The sequence below is a fragment of the Sus scrofa genome, chromosome 3 (genome assembly GCF_000003025.6).
Source record: "Sus scrofa isolate TJ Tabasco breed Duroc chromosome 3, Sscrofa11.1, whole genome shotgun sequence".
NCBI lineage: Eukaryota > Metazoa > Chordata > Mammalia > Artiodactyla > Suidae > Sus > Sus scrofa.
The window spans coordinates 130720736-130737781 of NC_010445.4; the positions used below are offsets into that span (position 1 = coordinate 130720736).

General features: G+C 44.1%; 1 long non-coding RNA gene across 1 annotated transcript; it reads right to left on the bottom strand.

Moving 5' to 3' along the window:
• On the bottom strand, nucleotides 2392-14541 carry LOC110260064. Its single transcript, XR_002342884.1, has 2 exons — nucleotides 14273-14541; nucleotides 2392-4791 (listed from the first exon to the last, which is right to left on the bottom strand). It is a non-coding gene; the product is annotated as an uncharacterized LOC110260064 (long non-coding RNA).

Sequence of the window (17046 nt, forward strand, 5' to 3'; positions counted from 1 at the left end):
TCTGCTCAGTTGCCTTCAGGCACCTTCCCGTGGAGATGGCCCAGCCGGACCCCCACCCCAGCAGTCTGTGACCTCAGCACGGTTGGTGCCCTTGGGCACGCCCAACCTCCCCAGAGAAAAGGACAGGTGGGAAGGAGAGAACAGGGTCTAGAGAGCCAGCAGATGTCCACTTGGGTCATTCAGCAATCTTGCCGAGATGGGTCTGGGGCCTTTGCTCTCCTGTGAGAGCGTACGCAGTCGCCCTCCGCCTCGGCGTGTCAGGCTTTCCTCCCTCCAGTGGTGTTTCAGAGACAGTGTGACTCCTGGCTTTTTCTTCGTCACCATTGTCTCCTGGATCCCTCCTCCTCTCGGTTCATCGATAACGCCAGACACCTTGTACCGTTTCCCGTTACTCAGAACGACACTGTCATTCGTATTTTGGCGCGTTCTATTTCCCATCTTTTCATGCGCTTTCTCTGTGTTACTCATTTTCAGCTTTCTGGGCGTTAAAACTCCATTATTCTTTCCAGGCTACTTCCACCAGTCTCTCTTTTATGAGGCCGTCCTTGAGGACCCACAGCCGCAACATTTTCTTCATCCCGGCACCCAGAGCAGTGAGCCTCCAGCGTGACCCCCCGCCATCCCTGTCTCCTGGGGTCCACAGCTTGATGCTGTCCCCTCCTAAAATGAGGGGAATGGGCTTTCTAAGCAAATTTAACGTGGCAGAGGTTGTTGTTGTGCCTTCAGAGACCGGGTTGGGAAAAGCACCTTGACTTCATCTTATCTCTCTCCTGGTCTGTGTACTCTGGGAGAAGCCAGGTGCCAAACCTCAGGATAGCCCACTGTCCTTCAGAGAAGCTCCAGGACAAAACACTGAGGCAAGCTGCCAATGAAGGGGGCCCCCTGGCCCCAGTCTAGCCTTCAGATAACTGCCATGCCTGCAGTTATAGGAGTATCTCCTCATAGGAGATACTCTCAAATTCCTGATCCAGGACCTGTGGGTCAGAAGGGACTGTGTTCAGCCACTGCGTTCAAGTGTAACTTGTCAGTGCAGGAACGGCCTCCCGAAACCATGGTGTGCTCCTGGGTGTGCATGTGCTCCTGCCCATGGACAGACTTTCCAGGAGCACAACTGACCCTCGGGTCAGGTGCATTGAAGTGTGTGGAGTATGTTTATGTGTTGTGCATTAGACATTAGTGTTGTTTTGTTTCATTTTGCTCCTGGTGCTAGTTCACAGCTTCGTCTAATGTCAGTGCCAGTCAAGGAGGGCTTTAGAGGATGAGGAAGAAGGAAGACAGAGAAGAGTGGAACAGAGGACAGGACACGACCAAAGGGAGCTTCTGAAATCTCACTGGAAAGACAGGGAGAGGACCTTAAACATAAGCACGTCTATGACTTAGTTTAAATTGACTCTTATTCGTGCATCATGCTGAGCGCCTTCTCTGACCCTCATCCTCACTGTATAAATGTGACGCCCACTGCCTTTTGTCAATAGTAATAAAGAACATTTTCTAAGAAGAGCCACATTCCATGTGTGTTGTTCAAGGTCAAAGAGGAGAAAGAACCACACCTGCCAAGATGTGGAGTGACAGCGCAGGACAGGGAGGCGAGGGCAGAGGAGAGGGTCAGGAGAAAGGCCAGCTGTCCTCTAAAGGACCTCCAGATTTGGGAAGCATTAATTCTGGCTTTTACACCAGGTCAGGAGAGGGGGCTGGAACCAGGATCTGATGTTTATACCTGTGCAAATGAAGATAAATCAGCCTCAGATAATTTTAGAAACACAGAACACTCAGACCCCTGACTTTCCGGTCATGTGTAAAGGGTATGACCCACTCTCCAAATATTTACATGCCAAGGAGGCTCCCAGTAAAAGTTAGATTCCACACTTTTTCTTATATTCTGAACTCCAGTAAAAAACATTATACGCACATCACAGGCTGAAGCCGATTTCCCCACAGAGGAAAAGATAGCTGAAGCCCACCCACAGAGGAAGTGGCTCATGTGATTAGGAAGCTGCCTGCAGGGTGATGGATGAAAATGCAGGAGCCTGTAGGGCGGGGTCTGGGCAGCTCTGAGCCCAGAATCCAGCCTCCTCGGGAAGCTTCGTCATTGCAGGATCAGAAAGCTTCCCAAGGGTTCATTCTGCCTCCAAAGCCCAGACACGAGCTGCTCATGTGGCTTTTAGGGGGTATCTGACTGCCCCACCCCCCAGCACCCCAGCACAGCTCTGCTTTGTCCTGGGGTCACAGCTGCAGGGCGTCCGCACCCCTTCCTGCCCGGGCAGCAGTTCACTTCCTGGTTTCAAGATGCTTCCCCTGTGGTCTCTTTCCTGGATCCATCCTCTCCTCTCCTCTTCTTTATCTAAAACATGTCCTGGGATTGCTCTGAACAAAGTCCTTTTTCAGTCATCGTCAAGACAACAGCTGCCAGCAATTTATTTCATCTTAACGTAGAGTGCTGTTCCTCTCTTGGTTTTATAGGCTTCTTCCAGAAACGTCCTCTCCCCTTTTTATACATCAAAAACCCCTATAAAGGGATGGGCTTACACAATGAAAGCTTCCTCATTAAGACTGATTTTAGTGAAGACTGTAAAAATCTAAGGTACGAGTAATCTCATTGCAATATATGTCAGGGACATCTCACTACAAGGACTGAGAAGCCAATTAATGTGGGATTTCTCCGTCTCTGCTCCTGAAGCAGATTCATTTTGTCTGGTCCAGTTCTCAGCACAGGAAGCAGGAGAACCTGCTTCATCAGCCTGGCAGAGGCAGGAGCTTCCCATCACAGGACTCTCTCCCATCTCAGAGACAAATGAGATCATCGGGTGTCGTTAAAAGAAGAGACAACACCACCATCAGACAGACTGTGGGCTTCAGATTAATAACACAAAAATACAATTTGTCAGTTAATAAGCTTGACACAGTTTCCATTTGGGTAAATTTGGGACCCTCCTTCCCTCTCTCTCTTCTTCACTCACATACACACATACCTATCTATCTAACTATGAGCTGTCTATCTATTACCTATATCTATCTTTCTATATGTCTGTCATCTATCTACTCACCTATCATCTATCTATATATCTATCTACTCACCTATGTAGCCACTGCCATATTCTCCAAACCAAGGTAACACAACACAACGAACATAGACGAGGCAACTGTGAAAGGCAAACATTATGGAAGAAAAACAAGATGATGCAGAGACAATGTTTTCTACAAAATAAATGCTCAGATCCTGAGCAATTATTTATGTGGTTCTGAGTTCCTTGGGATGTAGGACAAAAGATAAATCAATTTCTCAGGAAAAAAAATGGCATGACTATTTCTTCTACAAAGACCTAGAATCATTCTTCTGCAGTTGCCATTATAGATTGACCTGCATCTTCAACAGCATCCTTTGATTAAATATGTTAGCTTAATCAGGATGTCTCTTTTTGTTAATTTTTAAAATGTACAGATTCCTGTTGGTGAAATACCATTCAATTAAAAAGCACTGTCATGGAAGTTAGTGGTAGTTTATAGAAAAGAGCTGACTTGAGTCTTAACCCCTATATGATGTGATTTTAAGCTGTTACTGTTGGTATTGTTGGTGCCATGGCTGTAAAATTGACAGTGCTCTAGTACGTAGCTTACCCCACATGTGCAAGATTTTGAGAGATAAGCAAGTATCCTTTTTTATTGAGTGCCCTTTTTTACTGAAATCACCTGGAAATCTTAAAAATACCAATGTGTGCCTCCCATCCCCAACATGTGTTCCCTCAAACTTTCATATACTTTTTTCTATTACTGAAATCATTCTATAACTCTATTTTTTTGGCCACACCCACGACAAGTGGAATTTCCAGACCAGGGATGGAACAGCATTGATCCAGAGCAGTGACAATGTCAGGGCCTTAACCCACTAGGCCACCAGGGAACTCCAATAACCCTTGATGAATTAACCCCTTAGTCATTATGTAATGCCCCTCTTTTTCCCTGGTAATATTTATTTGAAGTCAACTTAGTCTAATGTTAATACAGCCCATTTAAAGTTATTTGCAATTGTAGTTTCACATGCTTTTCTCCTTACTCTTATTCCCTTGTGTCTCTGTTTCCACATGAGCTTCATCAGACAGCATCTAGTTGGTTCTATTTTCTTCATCCAATCTGGCAAAATCTCAGCCTTTAATTTTATCATTCGGGCCATTAATATTTCACATATTTTTGAAATGTTTTATTTTAAATCTGACATCCCATTTTAACTAAAACTGTCTTTTATTTGTCCCATCTGCTGCTTACTCTATTTTTTCTCTTTTAGTTTGAATTAAATGTATTCTCATGTTCCCATTTTATATCCACTTTTGGCTTCTTAGGCACCATTTTTAAGTATTAATTAACTTAATCACTTATTTCACTAATTGCCTTGGGCATTGCTGCCTCCATCTTTAGCCTTTATCCCAACACAGTGTACCTTCAAATAGCGTTATTCTATTTCACACGCAGTGTCAGAGGCTCAAAACCTCCTGCGCTTTCCGCTCCCCGTCACTGCGCCCCTGTGACACATCTTTTGCCACCAAGCCCGCTGTTTTTATCTGTATCTAACTATTTAATTATTTGAATAAGATTGAAATGAGGGGACGGTCTGGTTGGGCGACTCGCATTTACAGACGACAGTTGTTCGCGTTCCTTTCTGGACATGTTGGTCTCCAACTGCCGTCTTTTCCTTGAGCCTTCCTGAGCACCCTGCTCCTCTTCAGCGCTGCTCGGCGGGTGTCCGATTCTCCCATCTCTTGTGTGTCTGAGACAGTCTTTAGCTACCTTTATGTACACCTGGAAGAGAAACAGAACATTTATTTCTGCCAGGAATGGACTTGTGTTTTCCTGCCAGGCTCTCCTGTGACACGGCACGTTCATTTAGTCTGCAGCGGAGCCCCCCTTGGGTTGTGTGGCTTCTCAAGTTACCTTGAGTGACTGGGGCCTGCAGATGTCCTCAGTGGAGCTCTGTCCCAGTCCTGGACTTGGTTGAGACCTGGAAGGCCGGGGGACATCAGCATGATGGGGTGAGTGTCATTTGACCTTGCTGCCCAGCCTCAGATGAAGGCAGAGGCACTCCAGGGTGTCTGAGCCTGAGGCATAAGACTTTCTTATCATCCTTGTTGCCCCTGGCCAAATCCCTGTTTCCTGCATGCACTGCCCTGGATACACACATGCACACACACACACACATGCACACACACGGCGACCCAGCTCTACATCTACTGGAAGGATATATGAGTTTCCACCCCCAGCCCTCAGCAGACTCCCCAGCAGTCCATCAGAGCAGGGCCCTGGGCATGAGGGGGGCCCTTGCTCTCACCAGGTGGCAGTGAGCTTGTGCCGGTTTCATGAAAGGACTGCATGGGGTGTTTCTTAGCCCTGCCTTAGTGTGCGTCAACCCTCTCCTGCTATCTGCTTCACATCACAGAAAGAGCCAATTGCCTAGAGGCTTTCCCCCATCTGTAGATGTGCACGAGTGCTTATGCATCCCAAAGTTAGGGACTCCCTGCACACCTGGGCCACTGAGGAGGGGAGGGGACTTCAAGCCTCAAGGGTGTCCACAGCCTCTCCTGTGAGCGCTGAAGCTGGGACACGGAGGAGAGCCAGCTGGGGGGCAGGTGTCTGGGAGTCTGGGGGTCTGGGACTTGATGCTTTCCTCTTTCTGCCCCCTCCCCTAGAAAACTCCCCAGTGGAAGGATTCAGCTCATGGGCCACATTCCTCAGAGGGAATCCAGGTCGCTTGGTGGCCTTACGGCCCAGTGCTGATGGCCTCAGAAAGCGATGACCTTACAGATTACTCACTGTTCCCTCACAGTTGGGTTACGACTTACTGAGCATTTCCCCCTATCGAAGGGCTATTTTCCTTTAACTGCAGCTTTGGAGCCTATAGTGAAACCTCCATTCCGGGAAGCTCACGTGGGAGAGAGCCCAGGGCACCAGGACAGAGTGCAACACCGAGAGGCTGACCCCAACCTGACTGTAGGTGTGGTCACTGGACGTTACCCCTGAGTCAGACACTCACATCTTGAAATGCGATCAGAAGCTCTGCACATGTGTGTTTATGACAGTTCTTTTTTAATAGTAGACTTGTTGGGGGAGAAGTTTTAGGTTTATAGGGAAATTGAGCAGTAAGTATGAGGGCGTTCCCATATGTGCCCCCAAACCACCCACCGTCCCCCTATTAGCAGCATCTCTCATTGGTTGGTGTGTTTGTTGCAACTTATGGACCAGTGTGGATATGTTATCACTAACTGTCTTAGACAGTTTGAGCTGCTAAATCCAAGGACCTTGCACTGAGTGGTGTATAAACAACGGAACGTCCTTCCTACAGTTCTGGAGGCTAGTGATCCAAGACTCAGACGCGGGGGAGGGCCCTCTGCCCATTTGCAGATGGCCACCTCCTCGCTGTGTACGCACGTGGAGAAAAAGGGTGAGAGAGCTCTCCGAGGTCCCTTCTACAAAGGCACTAGCCTCATTTTAATTTGCGTTTAATCACTTAGGTTTAATCACCTCCCAAAGCCCCCGCCTCCGAATACAGTCATGTGGGGGATTAGGTTTTAACAGGTGCATCTGGGGGGACACAGACATTCAGCCTCGGCATTCACTCAAGCCCTTAGTTTACATTCGGTTTCACTCCTGATGCTGCACATTCTGCAGGTTTTGACCCATGCGTAATCTGAGCGCCCACACCTGTAGAGTCATACAGAATAGTTCACTCTTCTAAAACCCTCTCTGCCACATCTCCTCATCGTACCCCCCACCTCCTGGAAACCACTGACCCTGTGACTGTCTCTACAGTCCTGCCTTTTCCGGAATAGCACGCAGTTGAGATCATACTGAGTGTGCCTTTAGATTAGCTTCCTTCACTTCGTGATATGCATTTTAGCCCTGTGGGTTAAACATATGTATATGTTCTACAAAGCAAAGGATTACTTTCATGGAAAGAGAGCTCTGAAATTCTCAAAGACATCATTCGTTTTCCTCAACTTCAGTTTCCTCATTTATAAAATGACTAATTAATTCATTTTAATGAATTAATTAAGTCATTCATTATAATTTATTTATAAAAAAACATTAATGTTTATATCCTAGAGTTTTCTGAGTACTGAAAGGAATGAACTACACGTAAAAAAGAACAAAACAAAACAAAAGGTAAAGTGTAAAACAAGCATCATTTTTCTTAAAACGTCCTAATGAATTCAAGGACGTGGGGAGTTTGGGGGGTTACAATGATCCGATCTTTCCTGACGCAGATGAGGAAGGAAAGGCTCTGAGTCTTTGCCACTGCGGTGGGCTTTGCTTTTAATTTTGTTCAGGGATTGTTTCTTAAATTTTTATGTTGCTAAAGCAGTGTTATGACATTATTCAGCGAGGACACTTTAACTCAGAAGAAATGCAGTCATCTTTATTTCAGACTCATCTTGTAATGAGCGATTGATATTTTCACTTTTGCCGTAAACTTCTAAAACTTATTTTACATTGGGCTGCAATAATTTTAGGTTAAAAAGGCTGTTCTTGTAAGTGAACTGAGTATTTGGTGTCCACACATCACATGATATTTCTAAGGCTGATCCTTTTCTGTTCCCCAAAACTTTACTGTCCCTCGGTTGCCTTTATTTTGAATGAAGAGAATTTAGTTTGAATTCTTGCTCTGTATTTCAGACTTGACAGAGACTGATGGCATTTTGTTGATTTTGTTTGCTAAATATCATGGGAGAGATATGAGTATTAAGGTGTTAGAGAAAATCTAACATCACGTGGAAGATAGATGTGTTTCATAAAATGATTGATCTTTCTGAATCATATTTGGAATCTCTGAAATACTTTAGATAAATTAAAGATTTAAAAGGCTCTTCCGTGAAGTATCTTTCTTGACTTTTTCTTGATCTTTATTGTCCTTATATAGTACTTATCTTATTATTAAAAAATGTAATTTGAGATCAATGGATCAAAGATCTTAGCAGCATTTATATGAAAGCCTCTATGTTCTTAGGTGTGTGAGAGCTGGAAGAAAAGAAAGAGCTGTAAAGTGTGTACAATTCAGTCTTCACAGTGCAGGACAGGAACTGGTGTCTTGGTGATGTTTATTTTGAAAATTTTCTATAGGATGACCAGAAACATAAGTAACAATTGCATATTCATGCACAAAATATGTGACCTTTCTTTCCAGACTTTTAAAAAATCCAAACTAAATATGGTTTTAGGAAAGAAAACATTCCCCAACAGAGCAGGAAGTCCAATATCTGCTGGGTTTTAACAACAATAATATTCCTTATTTCTAAATAAATAGGAATGTCTAAAGCCATAGCAGAGTCCGACGAGTCTAACACATTCTCATCACCCAAGAGAACCCTCTCTGCTCTTTGAAATACCCTAGCCACTGCTGAGCTTCCTTCAATGCTGGAGGTGGTCAAGGTTGCCCATGAAGTCTCTCCTTCTGGGCAAATTCAGGGTCTTCTACACCAAGCACCTTCTCTCTAGCATCCGCGATGCACAGGAGCAAAGTCGTACAGCTCACAGGCTCAGCTCTTCCCCAGATGAGATCAAGCCCCCTCATCTCCCACATCAGACAACTTCCCTCAAAGTACGCACTGTTATCTCCTAGGAGACGCAACTTAATTTCCTTTGGTGTGCCCAGATCGATGGTTTCCATGTATTGCTTTTTCACTGGAATTTCCTGGGAATGTCTAAAAAGAACCCTGATGCATAGCTCCCATCCTGATGCATGTGTTCTCTGCACCACTGCCATTGTTTGAAAAAGGACTTCCTGTTACTCTCACTTCGTGTTGTGTGTCAAACACTGTCCTGAGCCCTTTCCGTGCCTTTAATACTGAAGCTAATCGAATACTCACAATACCTCTATCAGGCAGACACATTTACATCTCAGGGAAGGGGCCTCGAAGCTTCCCCCCCGTCGGCGTACACCACTAGGAAACAGCAAAACAGGCTAACCCCCCACGCTGCATGTCTCTCCCTGGTTTACAGCCCTGTCAGAGCTCTAAGTCCCAAACCCATGCTTCCTCCACTTTTAAAACAACTTCTGTTCAGGGCTCATTATCTTGGCGTCCCATTATCACTTCTCTTTTGAAAAAAACAAAATCATTGTATTAAAAATGGTGTATTCACCCAGCCCTCACTCTGCTGGCTGGCATCCCAAGGCTCTGAGGTCCGAGTGAGCAGAAGTGGGCATTTACCACATGCACTTTTTTTTCTTGCAATCTCTGCTTAAGCTTCTGCTATCTCAGAAAGACAGGTGCTCTTACCTCCTGGCATTTTAATTGCTTGTTTACACTGTTTATTCATTTACTAGGCTCTAAGTGTTGGCTTCAGCAAATCGAGTCCATTTTGAAATGGATTCCTGTCTATTGCCTCAAATATATTAGGCTCAAATCTATTCATACAGAGCCCTGAACATCAAGGGTGTGACTCAGATGGGTGCTAAAATTGCCATGTGTATAGACATAAATAGAAATAAATGTGAAGGGGGAAATAAATTTATTTTTAGATTTAAAACCTGGCTTCTAGGAGTTCCCATTGTGGCTCAGCAGACCAAATACCCAACTAGGGTTCAATCCCTGGCCTCGCTCAGGGGGTTAAGGTTCAGGCACTGCCACAAGCTGTGGAGTAGGTTGCTGATGTGGCTCAGATCCGGTGTGGCCATGGCTGTGGTGTAGGCCTGCAGCTGCAGGTCCTATTGACCTAGCCTGGGAATTCCCATATGCTGCAGATGCAGCCATTAAAAAATAAATATGTAAATAAAACCACTGGTTTCTATTACCACCAATACCACCACACTAATATCACAAAATAAATTCATTTTGAAAAATAATTGCTTTCGTTTGGAGCTATTAACCTCCTGTTGACCATTGCTCAAGGCAATGCTTTAAATCTCAAGATTTAATCATTTTTCCGATAGCTCTCTCTGCAAGACCACAATGGTTTCTAACTGCGGCGTCAACAATTAGCAGGACTGCTCCGTTACTATTTTTCTTTGGATTTCCAGAAAGTTTTATTGCAAAATGAGGAATTAATTCCATGAGGTTTTATTTCAAAATGTGGATTTCTCACTTTAAGAATTTATTTAAAAGGGTGTTGAAGATATTTTTATAGCCAATTACTATCTCGCTTGTCTAAACCATATTATTTCATTTTCTTACATGAAAGTTTCCGGGAAATTCCTCACCCTGTTTGGTGGTCATGGACACTGACTTTGATCTCCTTTTCTGAAAAGTATCTTTTAAGATAGACCGTCTTATTAGGGCTTTCTTGGGGCAGCCTCAAAGTCTCTCACTTTCATGCATACTTGGATATTTTTTCTTTCCTTGTTATCATTTCACTTCTTAAAAAACACCATATTAAAAACAAATCCTTCTTTAATCCAAGCTTCCTGGTGCAGGAGGAAAAGCAGAGAATTCTGATTGCGCACACATTCCCAAAAGCAGCTGTTCTTATTCTGTTTAGTTACTGTAGAAGTGTGTATCTGACACACATGCACACCCCCCTTGCTTCTTTCTCTATTTGTTACTATACGGTCAGAGCCCCTCAGATAACAATGAAGCATCAAGGTTATTTTTGCTTTCTTTTAGTGCAAGCTCCAACCAGGAGTTCTGAGAGGTGGACAGAACTGCACAGCTCAGATCTGTCCCTCTTGGGAGCATTCTGGCTCAAATTGTGGAGAACTTTGCACCAGTGTTTAGATAGCACCTGCTCCGGCCTGTCCCTGACTATTCATTTAGGCAAGCTCTCAATGTAACTTATACCAACTGCTGATGCCATCAACTCCCCCAAAATGCGTGCTGTTCTGGGGGGTCTCTTGTTAGTATAAATGTGTTCCTGTGGCTGGAAAAGCAATCCCAGCAATGTTCTTGCCATTCCACTGTTCCCAAAGTGGGGTCCGCTCCGGGGCTCTGAGATGATAATTGTCCCTCGACTCAAGCATGATCAGGATTAACTTCCTCAGTGAAGACTGCATCTCACTTAAACATACAACTCTTGACAACAAAGTTTCCATTCTGCAGAAAACATCCTCATCGACCTCTCGGCACAGCGTGTATGTGCTTCTCATTGGCCTCTGGAATTCAGAGCGAAAGAGTGTTGCTTCTCACACTGAAGTTCACCTTGTTCTCATTTATTCACCCTGCCTTCTTCCTGGTCTTCCCAGAGCCGGCTTATGTCTCCACCTGCAACTGCGTCTATCTTCGCAACCTAACCTCTAACTTTAAACTTTTGCTAATCCATGTAATAAATCCTAAAATAGACACAGGGGATATTCACTTGGTTTTGTCCATCTCCATAGACAGAATCTTGATTATAAAGTCAAATAGTGTAAAATTAACACAATCATAATATTTTAAGAAGTTAGGCTTTATGAGAATAGCAAAAATTGAGTTGTTCAGAATGACTAATTTGATGTCCTTGCAAGGTGGGGAAGGTGAATTCCAAGCACTCTCTTCTATGCACATGTGTCACGTACAAGGGACCATTGCGGGCCTTGTCGGCTTTAGTTCCTCCTCATGTAGGGGGTACTGATGAGAAAATACCACCAAAAGTAGTGCCACCGACAGAGACAAAGTCCTATCTCGTGCCCTTGGTTATCTCACCTGCAGAAATGGGTGGCGTACATGCTTCTTTCCCTGGAGTGTCTTTCTTTCCCTGGAGGCCTCCGCTGACACCTCCTCAGTGACCTGACTCTGTATTGATTACTTTCCATAGAGATGATAGGGAAGGGTTTGCTGAGTACCTGCTGTGTAGGAGACATACGTGTATGTCTCATATGATGAGCCCAGTAGACAGGCCTTTGCGATCCTAAAGCTTACATTCTGGAGGGAATTATTATGAGCTGTGTAATTGCATTTTAGTATCTCAGTGCGTGTGTGTGTGTGTGCGCGTGTGTGTGCACATGCGTGCGTGCGCTCGCTTTCACACTGGGCTAGTGCAGTTTATACTCATGTTCCCCATAACCCAATATTAATGGGAAGGTACATTCACTCTGAAATCCCAAATTTCAGAGCAAGCGACTATAAGTTCTTTCAACTATGTGTGTATCTCATCAATGCCAGAAGCTTCACTAGTTTGAAAAATAAAAAGTTGTCGTCAATGAAAACAGTGGCTTCTTTTTTTTTTAATTCGAGACTTGTAACTTCCACTGTTTCTTTATGACGTCTGTGTGTTTCTTTCACCTTTCTTTAACAGCTGGGCTTCTTTTTAATAGTCTATGTGTTTAAGAAAAAGTTACCGGAGTTCCCGTCGTGGCGCAGTGGTTAACGAATCCGACTAGGAACCATGAACCATGAGGTTGCGGGTTCGGTCCCTGCCCTTGCTCAGTGGGTTAACGATCCGGCGTTGCCATGAGCTGTGGTGTAGGTTGCAGACGCGGCTCGGATCCCACGTTGCTGTGGCTCTGGCGTAGGCCAGTGGCTGTGGCTCCGATTAGACCCTTAGCCTGGGAACCTCCATATGCCGCGGGAGCAGCCCAAAGAAATAGCAAAAAGACAAAAATAAATAAATAAATAAATAAAAAGTTACCGTAAATAGCAAAACAGCGGCTTCTTAATTAGAACATTGATGTTAGAAATTAACTCAGATAAAATGGTTGAATTGCACGAACTAGCTGAAATAGCCTCATGGTCTCCGCACAGACATTAACAAGATGTGAAAACATAGTGAGCTCAGCAGCCTGCAACCCTAGGGTTGATCCCAAAGATCCAGCCCCTGAACGGCTCTGTGTCCGGTCTTTGTCCTGAGGATCCTGGCTGATTCCTCACACCTCGGGCCCTTGCTTTGTGGTCATAAACACCACGAGCTGTGTCAGAGCAGGGAGTCCATCTTCTCTTCCTCGCCTTATAGATCTTTAGCTCAGGGTAAAGCTGCTTCTGTACGCTAAGTTGGTATTTATTGTATGAACTGATAAATACATGAATGAATCACTCTGATTATGTCCAGGTACAGAGGTAAATCTAATCTAAATTGCGAGGTTGTAATCGCTATTGGCATCATCATCTTAATGTTACCTCTCTGTTTATTTGAAGATCTTTTTAAATATTTTAGACAAAGTCCTGAATATAGGGGTTTTTAATATTTTTTAAAGTAAGATTCAAGGAAAACTCCGGTTTGTTTTCAGTTTGTTGAATTGACCTCCCCGTGATAGAAAGAAAAGGTCGGGGTGACGTCCATGTACGACACAAGACGAGGCACTAACAGAGCATGTTTCCTGAAGCCAAAAGCAGCAAAACCAGTGGTCTGTTACCTTCTTCGGAGGTTGTGTTGAGGTGCCAAAGACCCCTTCTGCCATCTGAAAATAATGGTTAATATAGGTATTTCCTCTCAACTTACTCAATATATCCAAACGTCAGGGAGGAAGAAGTTTATGGAAAGACCAATAATCGTATGTCTTTATACACACCCTTCCTCTTCTCGGGAACGCATTTTGCCAATAGCTGCTATCTACCATGATTGACTCTTGGCAAATCTTTCAGAAAGGGATGACACTTCAGTCTTTAGAAGAGTTTTGGTATTGGGTTTTTTTTTGGGGGGGGGAGGGGAGGAAAACATTTAACCTCATCAGAAATAATAGAAGTTCTTAAAAATAACTTCTATGCCAGAAGTTGAATAACTTTGTACAGCTTGTTTTTGTTTTTACCAGAATATGTAGAGAGAACTTAATGAAGTGCCATATGTCATGTCTGGAGTCAGATTAAAAACAAATAATTAAAATATATCCTCTCTCCATCAAAACAGATTGTGATATGTTGGTGGAAGGAAATGGAATCCGGCATGTCATGTTTTGACAGGCCTTTTTTTTTTTTTAAGGAAAATCAGTCATATGTAAGACTCATTGTATTTTAAAGTTGTGTTTTCGTCCTGCGGAACGCCAAGTTTTAAGGCATAATTAATCTAACCTGCCACATTATTAACCTGCCATCATGAAATCAGGAGGCACATATTTGGGGACATATGGAAGAAGCTGAGGAACAGTCACTTGGCATAGACGCCAAAGAGTAAAAGAAGTGTTGAGAGGTTTGCTGTGTGTCAGTGGGGTGGGGGTGGGAGAGAGGGAGCAATTTCACATTTCTCCCTAAATGCATGTTGACTTTATGCAACAGATCATTCCTCCATGAGGCAGACGTTTCCCAGTGTTTTACTTTTTTTAACTGTAGGAGAGGGTGATAAGTTTTTGTTGACATTTTTAACATTAAAAAACAACGCTGTGAGCCAAAGTTTCAGTATGAAGAAGTAACAACAGAACTTTTATAGATACTGAGATTTGTATCCTTACCTCCCAGAAAGGCATGTCAAGTCCCCGCTCTGCTCAGTCCCCCCTCAAGTCGATGGCATATCTTCACCAGGGAGAAGTTAAACACACTGCCTGGCCACAGATCGAGTGCTCTTCACACAGTCCTCCCACTGCACCTGGGCTGCAGGCCTCTCGGCAGGGGAAGGTGAAACCCTGGCTTCTTACAAAGCAGCTCCCACACGGGGAGCTTAAAAGAGCCTGGAAGCCCCATCAGGTCGCAAATCTAATACGGACGGTCACAAGGGACCATGCCTGCCGGAAGGAAGGGTGGAGAAGCTCAGAGCACAGAGATCAGTGTGGGTGGAGTCATCAGGAAGCTGATTTCCCACCCAAAGTCATTTAAAGCCCCCTCAGTTGACAGCACACATTTCTTTGCCAGCCGGAGGTCAGGAAGGAAGCTCACAAAGAACGTGCAGGGCTGTCCATGCCAATTAAACCTGGGACAAAGCCACACCAGGAAGGCCTTTTGCCAGCTCTCCGGCTGGCAAGAATATGTGACACTCTAACAGTTTACCTGTTCTTTAAAAATGGGTGCATTCATCCCACCCCTGACGCTTTGGAAGAGAGTGTCTTAGCGCCATCCCAGAGATCCCTCTGGAGCTAACTTCAGAATCATCCCCCCGTTCAAAACCTTCAGCATCTCCCATCCCACTGATGCAACGGCTGCTGCTCCCTCTGAGATTTTTTTTGTTGGGCTGATCCTAGAGACCATGCCCTTTTCTCTGCACGGCCAACATCATGCACCACATGCAGAGGAATATCACGCGGTTTGTAAATACTCGGGGGCCAGGAGTCAGGGAGCGTGGTTTGTAATCTCAGATCGGCTGTTAACTAATATTATGAACTTTGACCACTGAACAATTTGTGTTTGAATTGTTTCCTCCTTATAACTACAGTTCTTGTCATGTTTACCTTACAGGGTTTCTGAAAGGATAAGTTGATGTTATCAGTGTTGCCCAGTTTAGCATGCCTTGAGTTTGAGAGGTCTGCTCAGCATCCAAGTACAGATGCTCAATTAGCAGCTAGATATGGGAATATGGAATTCAGGACAGAGGTCTAAGCCCATGATTTATATTTGACTGGTTAGCAGAGAGGTGCTGTTTAAGACCAAGGGACTTCAGGATCATCCAGGAAGTGAGTACAAATACAGAAAACCCCAAACAAACGACTTTCCATTTTAAGGTTTCTAGACAGGATTAAATAAATATGCGAGAAGTCTTCACGATAGCAGTCTTCAACTTTACCATCAAAAGTCAGCAAACATCCTGGTCAATCTATAACTTACTGTGTGTGACCAGACATCCTCTGCAGGAGTACCTCATACACCCACGCGTCAAAATCACACCTTCACTGTCACCACGAGTGATGCAAGAACTAGTCTCCCGGGGAAAACCTCTGTGTATGACTTCGCAAATCTCGCCTGGAAATTTTACCTCGTCATCATTTTCTTCCACTAGACAGATATTGTTCAGTAGTTTCTCCTAGCAGCCCAAGGCTTGCTGACACCTGTTTCTTTCAAAGAACTGATTGGAGTTCCCATCGTGGCGCAGTGGTTAACGCATCTGACTAGGAACCATGAAGTTGCAGGTTCGATCCCTGGCCTTGTTCAGTGGGTTAAGGATCCGGCATTGCCGTGAGCTGTGGTGTAAGTCACAGACACGGCTCGGATCCCACATTGCTGTGGCTCTAGCATAGGCAGGCAGCTGCAGCTCCGATTAGACCCCTAGCCTGGGAACCTCCATATGCTGGAGCGGCCCTAGAAAAGGCAAAAAGACGAAAAAACAAACAAACAAAAAACACAAGAACTGATCATTTTGCTTTCATAGTAAAAAATAAAACAAAAATGCATGAAATGTAACAAATAAAATAAAAATGCATGAAATGTAACTCTTGGGGAATTTCCTTCCTGTGGCTACCATTGAGTTAGTACTAAGAGTGGTTAAATGCTGACTCTTGCTCTGGTTTTCCCCATCCCTCCACCACCAACTACCTATGGGATGTTGGGAGGTTACTTAACTTGATCTTAGTTTACTCATTTGTGAAAGGAGGATGGCGGTACTAGCTACTAGGGCTGGGGAAAGGATGAAATTAAATAATGCATCCAACTTGTTTAGATTCACTATTTAACATGCATGAGGCTCTATGAAAATTTTTGCTGTGGCTGTGGCATAGACCAGCAGCTACAGCGCCGACTTAACCCCTAGCCTGGGAACCTCCATATGCCGTGGCTGTGGCCCTAAAAGGGACACAAAAAAATTATTAATACTATTAATATGCAATCTTTATATGAAAATTTTGCTGGCATATGGGCATAGTTTTAAGCAGTTTCCAGAGATTATCTCATGTAGTCTTCCACTTTATGAAATACACTCTGTTATCATCCCTATTTTTTAATGAGGTAAACGGAAAAGGGGAAAAAATCATTAATACATTCTGTATCTTGGACATTTTATTACATATTACCTCTCCTTCCCTAATTACTTGATTTTGTTATTTATTTTTCACTCGTTACACAGAAGGAAAAGTGTCTTCAATAGAGATTAAGGTAGAAATACAAAAATTTGCTTTAAAACTCCCAAAGTTTTCCAAACTATGTGAAGAAAGATTCTTTTAATCGTTTCTTCGAACACCAGGTGTTTTTACCTTGTCATTGATAGAGTGTATTATCAAGTGAGAGAACTGAGAGCCCGGACATGTGGATTCTACCAGCAACTGTGATATAAATTCTCAGATTCTCTGCGTTGATGTGGTCAGAC